At 37.4% G+C, this 21,328-nt stretch overlaps 1 long non-coding RNA gene across 1 annotated transcript; it reads right to left on the bottom strand.

Moving 5' to 3' along the window:
• Nucleotides 1–7,216: 7,216 nt before the first annotated feature.
• Nucleotides 7,217–18,561, bottom strand: LOC140248775 (uncharacterized). The gene is made up of 3 exons (XR_011902886.1): nucleotides 18,453–18,561; nucleotides 10,038–10,113; nucleotides 7,217–9,934 (listed from the first exon to the last, which is right to left on the bottom strand). It is a non-coding gene; the product is annotated as an uncharacterized lncRNA (long non-coding RNA).
• Nucleotides 18,562–21,328: the final 2,767 nt, after the last annotated feature.

Raw genomic sequence — 21,328 nt, 5'->3', positions numbered from 1 at the left:
CAGCATATCTCTTCCTTGTTCCCCACCTCAAAAATGGCATTACAGCACTTCTCTCTCTCTCTCTCTTTCTCTCTCTCTCTCTCTCCTTCTTGCAGGGGGTTTTGTATGGAAACTTGTGAAGCGTTCACATGCTCGGATTGTGTGGCAACAAGACATCAGCTGACAGACATTTCTATACAAAACTTGCAACCCCTCTTTAAAAACAACTGGTGAGAAAAATCCAATGCGAGGCAATAAAATCTGCTATGGAAGAAATTTCAAGCCTGGCTTCCTAAGGAAACTAGGATTGTACATATATATTGTTGCATGTATAGTAGTGCATGATTTGCCACATAACCAATGACAAAGCCTGACTCTGCTACATGCAGAAGACAAACACTTTTTTTCCCCAAAGCCTTTGATTATAAAGTTCTGGTAGAAATGGTTAGACATTATATATATATATATTTAGGAGTTAAAAGTGGCTAACCTGCTGGCAACTACTGTTCAAATAGCAAAGTATACATATTATGGGCAGAGAGATCTTTGTAGGTTAGTTAAGAGGCAGATGTTATCAGGTTCCTCTGACCACAAGGACAGAAGTTGAAAATGCTGAAAGGAAAGCTGAAAGAAGGATTTCCTCATCCTTTCTCTTTTTCTTCTCTGAAATTACCCAGCAGGTATTGTTAGAACACTCGACTAAACTGGATTACATGAAGTTTCTAAACCATAACTCACAAACGCATGCTATCACTATAATATGAGGAATGGTAAGCCTAGATCAACCATCTTTCTTCATTATTCAGCAGCAGGGAAAAGTAGCCCTAATGATAACTGGTAGCTGTAGCCATGACACAGTAGTCAGTACTTTGTTTTCTAGATGAAAATATCAGTAAGATGAGATTTCAGTAGCCAAAAATGGGCATTCCTTTCCACCTGCAGAGGTGACTCCCCTTCCATGGTTTTGCAGGAAAGAAAGAAGCAAAAAATTCTGGTTGATGGAAACTGTATTTTTTTTTTTTTTCAGAAGTGAAATGGCTTTGGTACAAGTTTTCCTCTCTACACCTTACAGCTATTTGCTCCTATTCCTAATATGTCATCAGCATTTTCCAAACTTCAGGTTTGCTAGCATAACTCCCCATATGATTGCTCTCTGTCTTTTCTCCGCAACGATTTAGAGATGGAGAGCTGGATATTTAAAAATAAATAAATCAATCAACAACAACAAACAAAAAAACAAAACAAACAAACAAAAAAACCTCTAAGAAAGGCTGATAATGAGAGCTACTTTTACAGAGGAGGGTGGAGAGCAGTAATGTGAGCAGTTAAATCAGACAATAAAGGGAAATCGTGGAAGGCAAGAGTAGTGGCAAGTGAACAGAGATAGTTCCATCAGCTGCAGTTTAAACACTTCATAACTACTTCTGAGTTGCATAAAGCAGCTGCAAATGCAACTTAGACAAACTTTGCCTTTCCAGAATGCTTAGGCAAGACACACAGTGCTACTAGGAGGTTTGCATTCAGGCTAAGTATGAGGAGGTACCATACAAATCTGTAGTACAAACTGAAAACTTTTCCTACAGATTATGTACTTGCAGTACTGTTCTAAAATAATGCATTCCTCATAACAAATGTACAGAAAAGTAAATTATATAGGTCTTAGCCCCTCTTTAGTTTCCATGGAAACTGAAATTACTTAGAAGAGCATGCAAGTCATCAGCACCAGGCAGGAGTAGGCCACTGGCATCAGCCATCAAAGGATGTTACAACCACTGGATCTGATTTGGAGCATGGGAGAGGCATCTGCATCTTTTGGTTGTTGAAGATGTCAGAGAAAGCAATTTAAAGTCTTTTTCACATTCTCACAGATATTACATTTCTGATTAATTTGCAGGTTATTCAGGCAGTTAGAGGCATTGATGCCAAAGTCCTGGCTTGCTGTGCTGTAAGAGACGGTGGAGGAACCCCATGGGCATTCTCCAGTAATAGCAGCAGACAGAACTGCATACCCAAGGTGAGGATAACAAAGCAGCCTTTCTATCATCATGCCTCAGAAATGGGATCTTTACTTTCTATGAAAGATACTGCCCACTCAGGTCACCTGCCTCATGAGAACAATTATTTGTCAGTGCACAGTGTTCAAATCAGCTGTGTCTTGCTTTACAGAATTATATATTTTAAACAGAGAACACTGATTTCCATTTACAGTTTATCTTTACACTTATATAGACAGGGTAATACTTAACCATGGACAATGATAAACTTTTCAAAAGAAATGAGCACTCACAAGGGAGTGATTTACTATTCTACATCTTGAGAACTGCAAGGCCCTCCTTTCTAGACAGAAGAATTTCAACTTTCATTTGCTAACTCAGCCTAAACATTTTTTTTTTTTTGCTTAGTTTGTTGAATCTCAGTGCACCGTCACTGCATAATCGAGACAACATGCTGGTTTCTCCTCTGTATGTGCTTTCTCAAAGACTTTTTTTTTTTTTTCCCTCAGATATTTGCAGTACTAGATCTTTTTCCAGTCAGACAATACTGGATTCAGGCTGGTCTCTGTCATGCACTTCATAAAATCACACCAACACTAAGTCCTGCATTTTCATTTATATCTCTATATATGATCCCAGTCAAGACACACTTGAAGTAAAAGCTCTCAGTTGCTCCCAGTGGGCACTGGTTCAGGGCCCATCAACAGTACTTCTCTTTTCCAGCAAAGGTCACTGAGCTAAAAGAGACTGCACGGGCTATGAAATGTCAGGTGAGTTTATTTGTGCAGAACCATTTAGGGTCCTGCTGCTGCTACTTTTTATTTATTTTTCTATTTATTTACCTATTATTGATGTCAGCATCTATAGCTGTTGTAGGCAAACAAATCAAAGAATTCTTATATTTCATTCCTCAGAGATGTACTGAAAAGTCTGCACTTGCTCATTAGCATGGTTAGTAAGCATTTGCTTAATATATTCAAGCAGGAAATCAGTGCAATAATTGAATTAGTTTTAGTGTGCTTTACTGCTAGAGTTTGAGGGGGTTCTCTGTGGGTGCTCATATGTAAGCATGTCAAGAGATGCAATTTTATATAACCAGGAATTGCTTTAAAAACTCTGATATTCTTCCCTTATCTCTGTGGATTTGTCACGTGATCAGCTGTAGAACTGAAAAACCTCCTTTATAATCAGGCATCAGAGCAGCTACCAACATGTTGGTTTACCAATTAAAGCATTTAACTCTAACATGGATCTCCTCAGAGCAGAAATCAAGTTTTTATAAATTACTCATCCAGTTTCAGTGTAACACAGAGCTATCCAAAGGGTTTGATTTTGTTTCTCTAACAATAGTTTCACACAGAGAAGAACCACAGAAAAGTAAATATTTAGGCAAGGGTCCGTGGCTATGTTCTACAGATATTTCCCATGTTCTAATTAATGCCAGCAAAAACCAAATGGTTCACTCAGAGCTATATAGCCTACATCTTTTTATTTTTTTATTTTTTTATTTTTTATTTTTTTATTTTTATGGTTAATTAAATATTTTTGAAGACTTAAAACCATTTAAAACAGTTTTCAGGTCCCTCACATTACAATTTGTATGCATTTCACCACAGTCAAATCCTACAAGATCTTAACCAATCAACTGCCCTTTGACACAAACGTTACTCGCTGGGCCAGTATGTTACCTGTCAGAAATCAGTCCCTTCTTAGGAAAAAATCCAAGGTATGGGAAGGGAACAGCTCTCTCTGGGAATGCCTTTCCTTTCACATAGCACTGAATATTTGGTCCAAGGTCTGCAGCGAAGTACATCTTTTTTAAGACTTCTCCATAAATGGTGGTAATGGCCTGGAGACAGCTTGCTCTGTATCTTCTCCTCTTCAGAATTTGTTACCTAAAAATCACAAAAGAGGCTGACACCTGAGAAATACCTAACAGCAGAGCTCCCCTTAGTTTTCAGTGCAGTGGCAGAGATTCTCAGGTACTGCCTGCCAGCAGCCTTTGTAAAATTTCAGCCTTTTTTGAAAACAAAAATCATCTTAGTGCTTTCTCAGAGAAGAAGGAAGGAAAAGAATACATATGTATAGATGTGTTATGTTTAGGTGAAAACTACAAGGAGGGGAAAGCATAGATACAGGTAAGGGAGTGATAGTACAATGATTAAGAATTATTCTAATGCTAAATAACAAAAACCACTGCATGCTAAACATCAACTTTGAAATGGGGCACTACTTTGACCAAGAAGAACTGTTCTAATACAAAGTAGGTGATTTTACTGCATTTGATACACTGATACAATAATGCAAATAAGAATAGGGAAATCTTATGCAACTTAACACACAAACAAAACCCCACAATTAAATCTTAAAGTAACTTCAGTTGGCAGAGTATAGATATCCTCTTGCCAATAGGTTAGTGTGCTTTCAGATGCTCCCCTTCTTAGACACCTGCTCTACTTCTCCAACAGAAGGTGGTTTCTTACCCCAGGGACAGGTTGTGAATGGGACAAAGCGACTCACTTATCTGAGCCTGAGCGTTCATTTACCTTTCCTTCTAACATATTTTGTGGCAATATGGGGAACCATAGGCAGACATGGCTGTGAAGGGTGTCAGGCTGGACTCAGAAAGCCAAAAGGACAGAGACCACAGAGGGATAGGGTGAGCACCTGCAATCAATTGATGTTAAACAACTATATGCACATTCATCTGTTTCCATCTGTCATTCTTATCCTCACCTGCTTGCTTGCCTGTCTAGTGAACAGCTACACTCCTCACAAACAACCAGAATTATCACTGCTTTGAATGGCAAAAATTCTGTCACATCTTAATGAAAGCATATTTGGATTTTCAGCTATGAACTAATTTTAGCAACAGTTCACTGAAGCCTAATAGGAGTAAAAATGCAGTAACCAGTCTCATGGTGATCCAGTGCCTTCCAAATTGCTTTTTTTAATTACATAACAAAACATCCCTGCAAATTTCTTCTGTGAAAATGTTCTGGCTCCCCTAAAATATCATGACATAAATATCACAGGACTTGCAAGTATTTATCTGAAAACAGGAAAGATACCACCATGAACACTCAAATGAAACAGATACAATTTAAGATGGAGGGAAGTGAAAGCAAGGGCATGGTCAAAGAATGCATTCTCTTTATTTTGAAAGCAAAAATTAGTGACCAGAGAAGCAGAATATGGATTAAAAAAAATCTCTAAGGGACTTAACTGACCTTAGTAATAACAGTGACAATTCTGCCTCTGCTTATTCAAATGAATTGAGAAGTTCCTAAAGAAAACTAAATTCTCCACACATGCACTCATAGTCCACAAAATGTGTTTTTCTTCAGAAAAAAATGTTTTTAAAAAAAAATTACTAAAGATTCTTTCCTTGCAGAACAAATGATTGACCAGAAACAAAGATGCTAATGAAAGACACTGAAGTCTCATGTCCATCTACAGTAGATCAAGCAAGTACTCGAAGTTGGCTGTCCTATATATTAACAGTCCTTAAGGCATGAGGATATCAGTCATTCCCAAATGGTTGTTTTATCTACAGGAAAGCTTATATTGTTCACATCCACTTGTTAGGTAATCCTGCAGGCTTATACTAGTCACTGATTAAAGGAAAGATATTCTGGCTCTGTGCAGCAACAGAACAGATTTGGATAACAAAAACCCAACATTTAGGGGAAAACAATAGGTTGGGATAGTTCTTGATGTTGCAGTTCCCTTCCACGCACCCTACCCCACATGGACATAGAACAGACAATTTAGCAGAATTTGCTGAGCCTTTCAACATGCAGTTTGTTTTGAAAGATTCTACTGAAGTGGGCCAACATAACAGATACAGACCTCCAAACCAGACAGAGCTGCTCTATACCTCTGCCTCTACAACTGTGTTTTCAGCTGACAGATGGAGTATTTTACTCTGCTTCAGTCCTTCTTATTTTAATTAACAGATCTTAATTCTAAAGAAAGAATTTAGGTTTGTTTCTTTTAACATTTCATAGTAAGTCAGACTCAAGACATGGGTCTCCAGTTTTCTCTCCACTTACTCCAAAACAGGGAATGCTGCAGAAGCAGCCATGTGATTTATCAGGCACTTTTGAGTATGTTCTTCAAGCCTGTAACAAATTGTAACAGTGGAAAAAAAACATCCATAAGAAGAAGCATCTTTGCCAGCATCATGAGGAAAGACAGGGTCAATTTAAAGGTCAGAATGTATGATATTTTGATATTCCTTCCAGTCTGGGTTGTACTATGATTCTAATAACTTCTTTAAATGGCCCTTTCATATTGAATTGAGAGAACTAATTCTCAGTTTCCATTTTCTTAACAACATGCCGCCATAGCTACCTATGTATGCACATGCTCACACACACAAATTTATGTATGCACATATTTACATATGTATGTGTTTAAATATGTATGTTTATAACTAGGTATTTTACATTTATGTATATATGTATATCATCTATGCATATGTGTTTGTTTATAACAAGCCTGTTAAGGATGGTGTCTATTTCTGCTGAGGCATTTCCTTCAGGAAAAGAAATAGAGCTGCCACGTTCATTCTCTAAGCTTTGCATATACTTTATACTGTGCAACAGGATAAGACAGTCCCCCACATCCCACATGGCTTTTGCGGTGGGGATTCCACATCCAGTAACTGTCAAGAGCAGCTAAAGAGGGCACAAAATCCAGGTTGCATCTGACAGCACAGCAGTCTCCAGATAACTGGAATCACAATCAATAGCTAACAAATGGCCATTCCACTTACAGTATAATGAGCCCTGTCTGAGCCTGCTTTCCCTGCAGAGAGGCAGGCACTAATTCTACCAACATTAGTTCCTTTAGATGGTTGTAATGACAGTAAGAACATGTAACATTTAAAATACAGGCTGTAATTTCTTCTTTTCTGTTCAGCGTTTGTACTTGGCTAGAAAATGGTTTAATGAACCTGTTTTTAAGACTTTTCTCATTCCCATATTCCCTGAAGGATTTTTTTGTTTGATTTTATTATGCAAAACTGGCATCTATTTTGGCTGCTCTCAGAAACGTTCTCCCTTCTTGTGCAAAGAGATTATGTCTTGTACTTGGTACCAAGGTAGCAATAAGATTCAAAATTGCTCTCACTAGCTTTCACATAACTCTCTGCAGCTACACTGGAGTGGAGTTAGGTCAGTTCACCAGGCTGAACTAATTGTTACTTCTCAGTAGTATCTTAGTTCTGGATCAGATAATGCATCTGCAATTTCCAGATTCTCTGGTTTCAACTACAGACCTTTAAATTCACAGAGAGAGATAGGAAACAGTACAAATGCTATCCCAGGCTTATTTTAAAACTAAATCCCTTACCAAGGTAGATCTTGTTTTAATGAGTATATTTTTTGACTGGTTTATTGCTGATTTTCTGTCCCACATAAAATGGAAGAATTACAATCAGAATCTTTATAAGATAGGTCCTAATTACTGTCTATTACAAGACAGGCAACCGTGCTACTCTCCCACTTTTCTTTCTCTTTCAGCTTGATTTTGACAATTTCCTTGTTTTGGACTGCAGACTCTGCTCCTCAAAATGCAGTGGGCTCAAAGCCTGTGTTTTCCTCTCCCCTATCCAACCAAGGTCCAGTGTATAGCTTGTAGTCATGGCTTCTGCAAGCCAGGAGATGGAACTGTTAATCTGGAATTCCACACAGAAATTGGTCAGAAACTGATGTTGGTGTACACGTGCACAGCAATGATTCCCTAGCACCCATGGGAGCAGGTACAAGGTCACAGCAGTGACTTGACGCAGAGCAGGCTCCTGACAGAGTCTGGCTTTGTAGATCTGAGGCTGCAGGGATAGATATGAGCTTTTTAGGAAGGACAGGATGGTATGTTGAAGAAGATGAGTTACGAATCACATGACAGATTGTCGGGGATGCATGGAACTCTGCCTCAGAACTGGAGATTAGAATGATCCCATTGCTATCAGTGTCTGCTACAGACTGGTTAGTAAAAAAGTAGATGAGATATTCAGACAACTGTAAACAGCTTACAGACCAAAATCTCATGGGGAGCCTTAGCCACACCAATATCATGCAGGAGCCCGTTGAAGGTAACTTTCTGACACAGGAGATTCAAAAGCTAAAGGGGGAAGATGCTCTGCTAAACCTCCTGCTCACAATCAAGAAAAAACTGATCAGCAGTGAGAAGGCTGGGATTCACTTTGGCTAAAAAAACCAAGAGATAGTGAAGTTCAGGATCCTAAGAGCGACAGGATGGATCACAGCTTTGGATTTCAGGAGAGCAGACTTCAACCAGTTAATGGACATGCTAAGAAGAGCACCACAGAATGCAGCCCAGGAGAGAGGAGAGGTTCATGAGTGTAGTTGATTTCCAAAGATCTCCTCCAGGCTCAACAGTAATCTATTTCAGTATGCAAAATAAATAAATAAATAAAAATAAATAAAATAAAAATCAAGCAGCAGAGGCAGAAGGCCTGCATGGATGAACAAGGAGTTCTCAACTGAAGTGAAATATAAAAAGAAAGCATACAGAAAGGTAGAAGCAGGGTCAGATCCCCCTGGAGGAATATATTGTCAGAATGTGCAGGAAACTACAATTACTTCCAGATAAGACTTGGTAAGGAGTCCACTCCTGCCTGGACTGAACACTATGTCATGATTAAAATGAACAACAGTTTTGCATTCCCACTTCTGTTCTGCAGTTTATTTTATCCTTGAAGCAGGATTCTGAAAATACTGCCTTGGCTGGCATACTTAACCTCTGTTGTCTCAGGTAATTATCCTCAAGAGCTGTGGCTGGACTATCCAGAGCATAACTGCAGACTGTGGTTGCATTTGTTCCTCCACAAAGCTGCAATGGCTTTTTAATTTTATATTTCTCCAAAAGCTATTATGTTTTCTTCTTAAATTCAAAAGCCTCTCAAACTACGGCTGCAAACAGTGTCTAATTAAATGATCTGGAAGATAAGAAGTGAGATGTATCACTAACAATTTCAAGCAGTGTGACACAGCTGAGAAATGCCCATGTTAAACAGTGAGCTTGTTTTAGTTATAGCCTTCATTGTACTTCAACTCCTACATTGGCTTTGTATGTAGAGCTTCTGTTAGAGTAATTAATATAGTTGAAAAAAATGACAAGCTTTGGAACAGACAAGACTGTCATCTTCTGCTCTATTGAACTCTGGTCTTGTTACAACATTTTACACAGGCTATAGCAGCAGCTTCTTTTTCCCTTCTTTACTAAGGCAGCAAAATTCTAATTGTCAAATTAAACTCCAAGTAATAATTTTCAACCTGTACTGTATTCCATTATGAAGACCGTTGCATGTATTTCATGCCTATAAAGTTATGTGCAGGACAACTTGTTTGCTGTTTTGATGGTTGGTTTTGTTTTTCTGTTGTTGTTTTTTGTCAGTTGTATGTATTGATCTAACAAAAGATTACATGTCTCCTTAGAAACTTGAATTTACTTATAAATTCTTAGGGAGCCATGATAATGAAGACTTTCTGGTTTTATCAGAGCAGCTGTATTCTTCATGCTATGCTGAATACTCTTCACTATCTCAAATTAAACTCTTCTTACCCTCTTGTATTAATTCCTGCCTGATTCTGTTCATTGCAGAGTCAAGTTGTAAAAAGATCTCTGTCAGAATGATTGGCCTCAGAAAGCAAGATCTCCATGAAGCAAAAAACAATGGGTTCCACCAAGTGCTCTTAATAACTTCAGAACCTCCTGAACAATTTTAGTCTGAAATAATTTTAAGTGGTGATTACAAATGTACTGAACTTTGCACATTTTGTCAAAGCTGGCAGAGAACTGAAGATCTGTGCAAGAATTACTGCTGAGGGGCAGACAGTTGAGAACATCTCTTTCAAGAATCAGCAGCCATCTGGTGTGGGCTGCTGCTTGCAGGATCAAACACACAAAGCACAAGGAAGGATCTACGAAAACTGGAAGAAAGGCAAAGAGAAAGAGCAGAAGACTTGTAGCACAGACTCTGGAGGTTGCACACTATGTGGACAGAAGCAGAAGATTTCCATCACATTATCTTACCTGCAGATTACCTACTTGCTGGTGTGTGTATCTTCCACAAAGCATAGCTAGTCCAGAAATGTTTCTTCAGCTGTTCCTGTGGTAAGAATAATGAAGAAATATCATTGTAGAGTCTGATAAATCACTTTTCAGTCAGGTGTGTGTTTCACAATTGTTTCTTACTTTCAGCTTGTATTTTGATTGACAACCATTGCATGAGCTTGGAAGATGACTTATATTAGCCTGTATTAGTAATTATAGAAGACTGAGATAAAATCTCCCATTGAGCAATTAGCCTTATGATATTAAAGATAGATGGCAGGAAGGTCAAAAGAAATTCCTCAGACTCCATGGTATTTTGAACAGAAGAATTTATTTCTGCCATTTGATCTTTATTGGAAAGCAAAATGTTTTAAGTGGTGTGGAATTTTCTTTTGATTCAGGATCTCTGCTCTTTGATTAAGTATTTGGCCAAATGGAGCTGGGTACCTGCAACCCAACAGGTGTAAATTTAAAGACTATTTGGAAGTCTATAAAAACATGGCCCTGGGTTTCTCTCATGACCCATGAATAACAAGTTAGTGTTTGCACCATATTTAATATTAAGATTGTGACCAAGTTGTTAACATTTAGTTGGGGCCACTGAGTAAATGTGTCACACAGTACAAAAGGCACTGTAAATCTGTGTAAAGTGCATAGCAAGTGGAGTGGCTTCACAGCTGTGGGCTAGAGTAAACAAAACCTTTTTTATTGCTGCTCCCTATACCTTCTTTATATCTTCTAAGTCCGGGCTTTTACAAAACACTATTTCTGAGTTGTGCCTTTCATGCCTTTACCTAGAGGATGTGTTGTTTGTTTGTTTGTTTTTTTTTTGACTGATAAAATATCAAATGTTACATTGCTGTGTTTTCTATGCACAAATTTTAACTAATTTTTGCTATTTCCATCTAATCATAATGGCTATGACTCAAGCAGTGATGATTCTTGAAAAGCACACTACAAATACTATTGGAATCTTAATTCAGGAATATTCATTCTAACACCTTGACTCTGTACATCTAGTGTCATATAGATGTATAGAGTCATTTGATTAGGAAGGGAGCTTTTAAGGTCATCTGGTCCAACTCTACTGCAAGGAGCAGGGACACCTACAGCTATATCAGATGTTTATAGTCCCATACAGCCTCACCTTGAGTGTCTGCAGGGACAGGGCATCCACCACATGCCTCTACAGCCAACCTGTCCAAGTGCTTCACTGCCCTTATTATGAAAATATATATTCCTTATATTTGATCTAAATCTCCCCCCTTTTAGTTTGAAACCATTCCTCTTTGATGACCATTGCCTTCAGTTTCCTCTGTCTCATGTTGTTACATGTATTTACAATTCTTTTTCTTCCACCCCACCTCCCTTCCCCCCCCACCCCCCCCCCCCCCACCCCCCAATTTAATCTAATTTTCTTTTAGATACATTCAATTCGTTGACAAATAATCAGATAGATTAAATATTCCATACTTCCATGTGAAGTTTCAGGGAGCAGATTAACAGCTGATTTTAAGCCATGTTTTATTATTCTGAGACCTACACTTGCATTATAGAGAGTATCCTCCTGTAGTGTACAGGCAGATTTCCAACATTTCTTTCCATCAGCCAGTTAAGTTGCTTTCATGTCAACCATTTTTCTTCTTCAAAATGGACTAATTCATTTATTTCATAAATGTTTTAATTCTCTAAAATTAGCAAGTTACAATGCAGAATTCATAGGCTAATTTTCACTGTTACTGTGCTGTTATTACTTCACCTTTTCTCAGGAATCTGACAGATTACAGCTGATTATTATTATTTTTAAATCTTTTCTCCACATTCTCCAAAGGTCAGTTCTCACCACTCAGCAACACAGCATTTGTTAAACAAAATTCACCTTCAACTGTGACTTTTACTCACAAAAGGATAGAAAAAGCTTACAGCTGAGTTACAGGAAACCTTGAACACATAATTACACACAAGGCGCTTAACTGGAAAAGATGAAGTCAATGTATTTGCAGAGAAATAAGCCATGTTCTTGCACAGAAGGACATCCCTATGTTTACCAGATTTTAACAGAAGGGTAACAGTGGAGTGGCTCATCATGCCTGCACTCCTTGCAACACTTTTCTAAAGGTTTCAGTTTGATTTAGGAGACTTTGATTTACGGAGCTGGCACTTCTGATATTTTTCAGCTTCCAGGTTGACTCTTAGTAGATACATGGTAACTTTTCCTATTAGATGAGATCCTACTTACAACTTCTGCAAATTTACTTTCCTGTATTTTCCTTGTTAGGTCACTCTGATCAAAGCCTAGATCTATACAAAGGCATATTTCCAAACTGAGCTTTTGCTGTCACTACTACATTATGAAATCCAGAGCACCAAAGTAAGCCACTAAGTTTATATGACAGTTAATACAAGATGCATGAAAGAACATGAATGAGCAAAGGAGTACTTAAATTGTTAGGAGAAAGGCTGTGGCAGAGACACCAAACAGTCCTTCAGATTCTCACCCTGGCTTGTACTGCAGTGAAACATCTTAGCAAAATACACATTCACAGATCCTGCCAGGCCATCTCCCACAGAGACTTCTTTCTTTTCTCCAAGGAAGGGACAGCTTCTTTCCAGCCCATGCTCAAGCTCATCTGAGGTACTGCAAAGTTTACAAATCTAGTTTTTCATGCTAGTAATTCAAAACACAGTTGTCACGGTATGATGTTTAAATGATACAATTTAGAACATTTGGGATCAGCTTGACTTCGTGCTGGGTAATGGTGTATCTCATCCCACCCTTCTCTCAGGCTTCCCAGACTTGAGACAAAGTTGATCATGAAGAGGCAGCTGTGCTACCACTGTTTAAAGTCTGTTGCCTTAGCAGAAACTTTTATTAGTGTTATATATATATATATATATATATATATATATATTCATGTAGTTGGCTATGCATAATGGTAATTTAAGAGCTTCCCTGAAAAGAAGTGAGGTGCAAAACCAGCAAGATACTCAGTCACAGTTTTAGTAGCCAGCATGTCCAAGGCAAACCCACGCCCTTCTGCATGTTGCAGGGCTCAAATTTTATGCTCTAATTTGTTATATGCTTATTGTTTTCCAGCTGTTCCTGAAGGAACCCAAATCTCACAGCTTCACACACAGGATTACTACAAGGTTGCACATTTTTCCCCCATGGGATTGTTAATTTTTACATTTACCAAGACAGAATAGCTGTGTAATTTGTTTTTCCAGTCCCATTAAGGTGACAGATACAGCCACCTCCCATCATCCATAACAGTAATTACACCATCTTCTCCCTATCTCCCCAGGTAGATTTTCCTGCACATCTTCTCTGTACTAATATGCTTTTGTTTATAACTTAGACATCCCTCATGTTCAGAATTGACGGTTAAAATAATCACCCTGAATGTGAGCAGAATCAAAAATGTTTTTAGACAGATCGCGATAGAGTGTGTATTAACATAGAGCTGCAAAACCTATCCACGGGGAATAGCTAAACAGCTGCATGTGAGGAACTTCTCTATTCTGTAAGGGATTTTTTAACGTATTTAAGGTAGGATATGTTAATTACCACAGATTGTTCAACACACTGTTCTGAGTATGTTTCAATTTGCCTTTGAATTGTTTTGTTCTGTATTTATCTATTTGCTATACATAACTTTAATTATTTTTGCACTCAAAGAGAGTAGCAAATGAATTTATTAATGGACAAAAGGTCTGTGTATCAGAAATTATAGCATGAAATTTAGGTCTTATTTTCCTAAAAACTATGTGGGAACCTGAGTCCTGTATGTGCCAAGTATACTATATACAAATAAACCTACATACCTAAATAACTGGGATCTAGAATATCATAGAAGCACATGAAGGACAACTACATCTAATAATACTGCAGTCCTCATCATCCTTGGAGATTTTTCTAATTTTGTATCAGATCATAAAAAGTGAAAAGCAAAAAAATAACCATACTTCTCACCAAATAATATGCCCATTTGAGGAATCCTAGTAACAGAGAAAGCTGCATTACAAGGTCACGTGTAATAGAGAAAACTTTTCGTATATATATATTTCATATATATATACACACTTTTTTTTTAAATCTAATTATCCGTGTTACATTTAATTATCATTAAAACAATAGAAAGTGAAAGAATAAAAGAAATGCCATGATATATGCTTGCTGGATTTCACATCCTACTACCATTCAGTATAATCTAAAATGATGAATTCTTCCTGTGAGAGACCAAACTGAGTTGGCAGTGACCAGAAGAAAAAAAAGTGACATTGATGAACAGTCCAAACATTAAATGTCAACAATTAAGGAAGACCTTGACCTGAAAAGAGATGGAACTTCCCATAAAAATTTACAAAAAAATGGGTCATAACTTAAAAGGCACCATCAATAGATGTTCGTTATCAGTAATTGTTAGAGACTGGAATATCATAATAACTCACAATGCCATGAAAGTGATTCTCAAAAATACATCTAATCTTTTGTCCTGACAGAATAAATCACTACTCCCCAAAAAAATTATTCTAAGGCTAAAAGAATAAGATGATCATACATGTCATATATACCATTCACTGAGAGAGATATGAGTTTACTAAAAAGTAGACATTCCCTAATATGCCATCCCACTGTCCAGCCTGAATGCGGATGAAGTCTAGAAACTTACTTTTAATGCACCTTGATGGATTGCTCTTTGTCAATGTCTCATTACTTTCTCATTTAAATTTTCATTATGCAAAACTTTAAGTTCACCTCCTAAATGATGTTTTGTATGGAAAAAACACCCTTTTTCCTTGTCTCTTGTAAACCTACTGCCTGATAATTTCATATAGTGCCATCATCTGAATACCTCCCCCTACTCTGTATTAGTAAATCCTTAGAATGCAGAGCATTAGGAGTGGGCTCAGAGGAGGGCCACAGAGATGATCCAGAAGCTGAAGCACCTCTCCTGTAAGGACAGGCTGAGGGAACTCTGTTCAGTCTGGAAAAGAGAAGAAGACTACATTATGACCTTCTAATATTTAAAGGCAGTTTATAATCATGAAGGAAATCATGTTTTTACCCATCTTTATTTACCCATGGGTAAATAGTGACAGGACAAGGGGGAATGGTTTTAATCTAAAGAAAGGGAGATTAAGATTACATGTCAGTGGAAAGTTGTTGTTTTGTTTGCTTTTACTGAGAGAGTGATGAGGTGCTGGAACCAGCTGCCCAGAGAAGCTGTGGATGACCCACCCCTGGAGATGTTTAAGGCCAGGTTGTATGAGGCCCTGGACAATCTAACCTGGTACTTGACCTAGCAACTGGCTATCCTGCCTGTGGCAGAAGGGTTGGAACTTGATGATCTTATGGCCCCTTCCAACCCAAGCCATTCTATTAATTTCTCTCTTTTCAATTTTTTTTTAATTTTTTTTTTTTTTTCCCCCCTCCAAATCTGCTCAGTTTTCCCTTATTTCCCTTAACCTGTTTCTGGTCCCATTTTCCAGTCTGTCTTTTCATCACTTTGGGATCAACAGTATACACCTTAAGGTGCATGAATTATAAAGAGAAAAATGGAGATATATCATGTAGCATGCTAGGAGCTGCTTAATGAAACTTTCAAGTTTTCTCTCACCTCAGTATTAAAACCATTTCCAAATGATTTGTGAATATAGTAAACAACAATGGCCCCAGCACTGGATTCTGAGAACATCTGTGATCTCCCTACACTGCAAAGTTCTGTACTTTCATTGTTTCAATCTTCAATCCAGCAGAGCATCTCTCAGTCCCTTAAAGCTTAATTTACTTAAAAGCCTTTGGTGCTTGAAGATAAATAAGTTATTTTAAATCCAGATCTCTTGAATTCCTCTCAATTAATTCCCTGCCTCAAATAGCATGAAGTTGAATGTATAAGCAACTTCTCTTTATGAAAAAAAAAGTCTCAAAAATTTAATTTCTGTTTCCTATTCTCTTTTTTTTCTACTATAATTTTGTTACAGCTTCCAAAAATTGCCAGTGCCAAAACTGAGTTCATACAGAGATAGATGTCTATTTTATTATATTTTATAAACAAGAAGTATCCTACATTAGCCAGTCCTATTCCATCTGCTATCAAATTACACTGTAATGACAACTTTGAAAAACTTATTTCAGTTTTCTTAGAAATCTTCATGAAAAAATACACACCCTTGCAGCTTATCATTCATTTTATCTGTTTGCATTTAAGAATCTTCTGCTGCAACTTCCACTTGAAACGTCTTAAATTCAGTCCCTGTGTAAATACGTTTCAGTGTGGGAACTCCCATGTAGCCAATACTGACATCAAAAGATTCATTTGTTTTTTTTTTTTTTGCTGTGACCGTATTTTTGCATTTTACACCTCAACTAGGAATCATCAGTACAAACTGACAAAATTCTTGCACTTGTAGTGTTTGATGCATATTTTACCATTTGATTGAATCATTAAGTCTGAAAAAGGTCTTCAAGAACCTCTAGTTAGACTATCAAGCCATCCCCACCATGCTTACACTAAACCACATCCTTCATTGACACATCCACACATTTCTTGAATGCCTCCAGGCACAGCAACTCCACCACTTGTCAAGGATGACATAAAGTAACAACATACTCATCTTCCTTAGGCCTAGAAATTTGGTCCTGGCAATTCAGTCTGTAAGGGTCTAGTAGTTGTTAGTATGTTACTCAACTTTCTTTTTTAAAATGGGCAAGATCTTTCACACCAACAGGATTTATTTCAACGTTTGATGAAGAGGTTTAAAACAGACAGGTGTAATAAGGAATTGGAATGGACAGAGCACAGGATTAGAGCTGATTTGAAATGCTTATGCATGATTTATAGTAGAAACTATGTTTTTGAAATTGAATTAATTTGCTAACGTATTTAATGCACTGGTTATCAATAGAAAACCCTCAATTTCTAAACTCCTGAATAAATCAAGACATAAAAAAAGTAAAAAATGCCAGCTGATAGTAGTACGGTAGTACCCTAAAACTGTTCTTTACTCTGCTTTTCTAGGGTTTGATTTACATCTGTGCTATTTAACTCCATACTATTTCTCCTTGTCTGACTTCACACAGCTTTAAATTTGATCCTGTATTTAGGAAGTAGAAAGAGCAGGATATTGCCAAGCCAGTTACAGTGAGTAATAAATAGCTGGAGTCCCAGAAATTGTCATCTTGATAGCTGATATTCTGGTGAGGTTTCTGGAGTTTGGCTGCTCACTGCTGTAAAGGAAGGTGGTGGCTGTAATATTTACTTGAGCAAAATTAAGTTCTCTTCTATTGTTGCACATGACTCATACAGGAGTTAACCCATCTCCTCATTTTGTGGATGGTCTGTTTTAGGAAATATTCTAACATTTCAATGTGCATTAAGAAAAATATTTCTGTAATACATATTTCTTGAGGAAAAAGCATAACCTTCCTGCTTGGTTAATGCCTAAAGTTCTCTCTAGACATCTGGGGGAACTGAAATATAACAGCAAAATACTCCTAGATCAGAATTAACTCCACTTTAAATGGTATTAAGGGCACCATCTGTTTTGTTACTTGACTAGAAACTCAGAGACAAAAGGAATTTGTACTGATAGACTGAGGAGAGGTATGTCAGTCAGTGTAGCTGAGTGGTAAAAGTATTCCACAGATAGAATTAGGAAGGGTTCAGATTTTCTGTCTGGAGACTGAAACTAGACTTTCTGATAGATAGCAGTCCACACAAACTACATGCTGCAACCAGTGATCCCACAGCGGGTAATTTTGGCAGTTTGTTGACATTTAAAAAGCAGTATTTAATGCAGGTGCAGAAGAAGACCTCTATGGCTTTTTACTTATTTCCTTAGAATGTGATGAGATGTTGTTTTTTTAAGCTCTTCCAATAATCCTTATCACCATAATATCTCAATAATAATAATAATAATAATAATAAATATATATAAAGTAGCATGAGGATCAATTCAGCTAATAATTTGATGTTTATATGACACGCACAGTTTGTTTGTTTTACACAAACTCCAAAGCAGCAAACCATGCAATGTGATTCAGCATACATGCCCATTCACAAGTTTCTTAATCATATGCTTAGCCATAAATACACAGCAAAATCTCCCAAATCAGTAGAAAGTGAATATATACTATACACTTTCCTGAAAGAAATTACATTTCTAAATTTGAGCCTATAATATATTACTCAAGATGAACAAGCATCTGGTTCATAAATGGCTATTCATAAAAAAGTCACTGTTGACAAGTAACAATTGAAGACAGACACCATAACATGATAGAAAGTGAATCATTGACAGCAGAGCAGTAAGGTCCCAGGCTGCAACAAACAAGAATCTGCTCAAATACAACAGCTGTGGATATAACAACAAAGGAAAGAAGCTGCTTACCCTCAGAAAGCCTCAAGTACAGAAGAATCTCCAGTCAAACACCCTTGCCTCCCCCTGCCAGCCCTTAAATGAGGTCTAGGAAAGGGTGGATCCTGGGTGCACCCCTTCCTGTCCTTCAGGTGCATTCCTTTCACCTGACTTCCCATGGGTTGGCCCTGCCTTCCCACCAGGTGCTCAATTACGGGTTCAAGTCATGATTTAGCATTTCTGCTACAGTCACTCTTATGAATAATGTTTATTTTAAAGATGCATTGTTTGGAAAAATAAAACAACAACATTATCATCTACCTTCTGTTATATTATTATTTATGTTCTGACTCTTTAGCAAAATTTATTAGATAGGACAAGGGAAAATGGTTTCAGATGGAAAAAGGGGAGCTTTAGGTTGGATATGAAAAAAAAGAAAGTATTTTACAATGAGGGTAGTGAAGTACTGGAATGGATTGCTCAGAGAGGTGGGAGACACCCCTTGCCTGGAGACAGTCAAGGTCAGGCAGGGGAAAAGGAAGGGTCTGAGAGACCTGATCTAGCTGTAGATGTTCCTATTCATTGCAGGAGGGTTGGACTAAATATCCTTCAGAGTCCCTTCCAAGTCAAACTATTCTGATTTAACTTCCTCTGAAGGCTTGTTAATTTAAATATGGAAATTATGAAAACTAACTTTAACTGTTCTTCAACAAAAGCCAAGAAAGTAAATGGCCAGTCTTGATATAATCTGATTGTAGTCAGATACATCAATACAGATTTAAATGCAACCTGGTTTCAGTGTATGGTGGTTTGTTTGTTCTTTGCTACAGATTCTTTCCCCATGTAAAAATAAAAAAGCCTTGAAAAATCAATATTTATATAGGGTGTATTTAATAGATCTTTTTGCCTTTCCAAATAAAATCTAGGTTATATCAGGACTTAATCATAATAAATATGATTATGTCTCATTGCTTTCCCCCTACCAGGAGAAGCTATGTCAGTTCTGTAAATGGCAGCAGCTGAGAGTACATACAAAGCCTCAGGGTGAGGCAGCTGCTCTTCTTCTCAGGCAGAACATCTTCCTGGCCATGGCCTGGCGGGGTTCTGTATGGAACGATGTTAATGGCTGCCTTTAAACTTGGCTCTCATCTGTAGGCAATCACAGACCTGTTTAGAGCTCTGAAGCACGTTCAGTACCTTTCATTCACCCTAAATGGAAGGAGCAATTAGGATTCTTTGTTGAGGAAATAGGCTGGAAATAGGCTTGAAAACTTTGAGTAGGGAAGACACCTACAGCCAGAGGAAGCCAGGCTTCTTGTGTATGCACTGCGTGAGTCATTGACAACAGGAAAAATCCCCAGCTTATATTATCACTTTCTTTTCCCAAGAAGAACAAGCTGGCAAGGCCCAGATAGTGACTAGCTGCTGAGGTCAAAGGCAACACTGAACTGATAGAACATCTTTTGAAAATGCTTGCTGGTTTCTGCTTCTTCACAGTTCTAAAATTAGCATTTGACAAATTGAAGTGAGCTTTTGATGATTTGTGTTTGTGCTAAAGTACAGTAAGGCACAAAGAAAAACAGGCACCTCAGAGAGAAAGGGCTCTACAGAAAGGGCTCTACTATCAGCTTTGATAGTAACAAGCCTCCTCCACACCTAATATTCAGCAGTTATGCCAGGATACACAGCAAACTGTGGAGAGAGAAACAAGTACAGTGTGGCTGTGGTTTTGCAAGATGAAGGATTTGATGGCAATATTGTCTTAAGATCTTCCTACCACCTGTCCTGCTCCTCCATCTATATTGGCATAACTCTGATTTGAGAACTGATAGGGTTAAATTGAGCTAGCAAAAAAACTATTGTATTAAAAATAAATAAATAAATAAAAATAAAAAAACATGTCTTTGCTTGATAATTTTTATGCCATATTTTTTTTTTATTATTCAGATCATCTCAAAGAAAGAATCTTGTTTCTTTATACGAGAGATACACAAAGTTGCTGTCTACAGTTCATCAGGTACAAATTCTAAGGAATTTACATCAGGAAAAGCACCTATGCTAACCTCTAAACTACTAGTGTAAATGCACTCAGAATGACTGATTTCTGTCCTCTCAGATCTCTCTCCACTTTCATGCAAGTTGAAATGGTTTCCTGTGAGGAGAAATCCCTTATCCCATATGTTATTTTAATCACTGAAGAAACTAATGTATGAAAGCCCTCAATGTATTGTGCTACTAAGAAATAAACTGACTGAAAAGCTCAGCATTACTTTGCATCTGCATGATATATTAAAGCATCATGAAAATAACAATATGCATTACATATTAGGAATTATCTCCCAGCCATATAGAGAGTCTGTGAGGATTGTCTGTTCTTCTCTATTTTAATGTTTTGTATTTTTTGTTATGCATTTTGTAGTAAATGCTTTATAACAGAGAAACCATGGGAAGAATAAGCCATGGCAATGCCAGTGTTGCCATAATAAACAGCATTTCAAGACTGAAACTGTAAAGCCCTCTATCAAAAGAGGAATCAAGGCATTGTAGTGATTCTTTTTCATTTCAGATTGAACAATACATCTGTTCTCTATAATTTCAGGGAATTTGGGACTAAAAAATGTCACATGAAAGACATACCTGAGTTCCAAGGACACTGCTTGTAGAAATTCCGTCAGTGTCACTTCAGTTAAATTGCTAACTTGATTTGTTGGTTTGGATTTGGGGCAGATCACAGCATGAATAAAAAGAGAACAGCTCTAGCAAAGAACAAGCAGAAGAGGCGGTAAAGTTTTAAAACTTCACTAGGAAACAATTTTTTATTTTTCATTTTTAAAAAGGGAAAGTGGTTAAAAACATAAATAAAGTCAGGAAGGTATGTCTGCACTGAGCAATATTGTTCATTTTTTTTA

The sequence above is a fragment of the Excalfactoria chinensis genome, chromosome 2 (assembly GCF_039878825.1).
Source record: "Excalfactoria chinensis isolate bCotChi1 chromosome 2, bCotChi1.hap2, whole genome shotgun sequence".
Classification (NCBI taxonomy): Eukaryota; Metazoa; Chordata; class Aves; order Galliformes; family Phasianidae; genus Excalfactoria; species Excalfactoria chinensis.
Note: the sequence above shows the minus strand (reverse complement) of the source record. Positions and strands in the feature narration are given on the sequence as shown.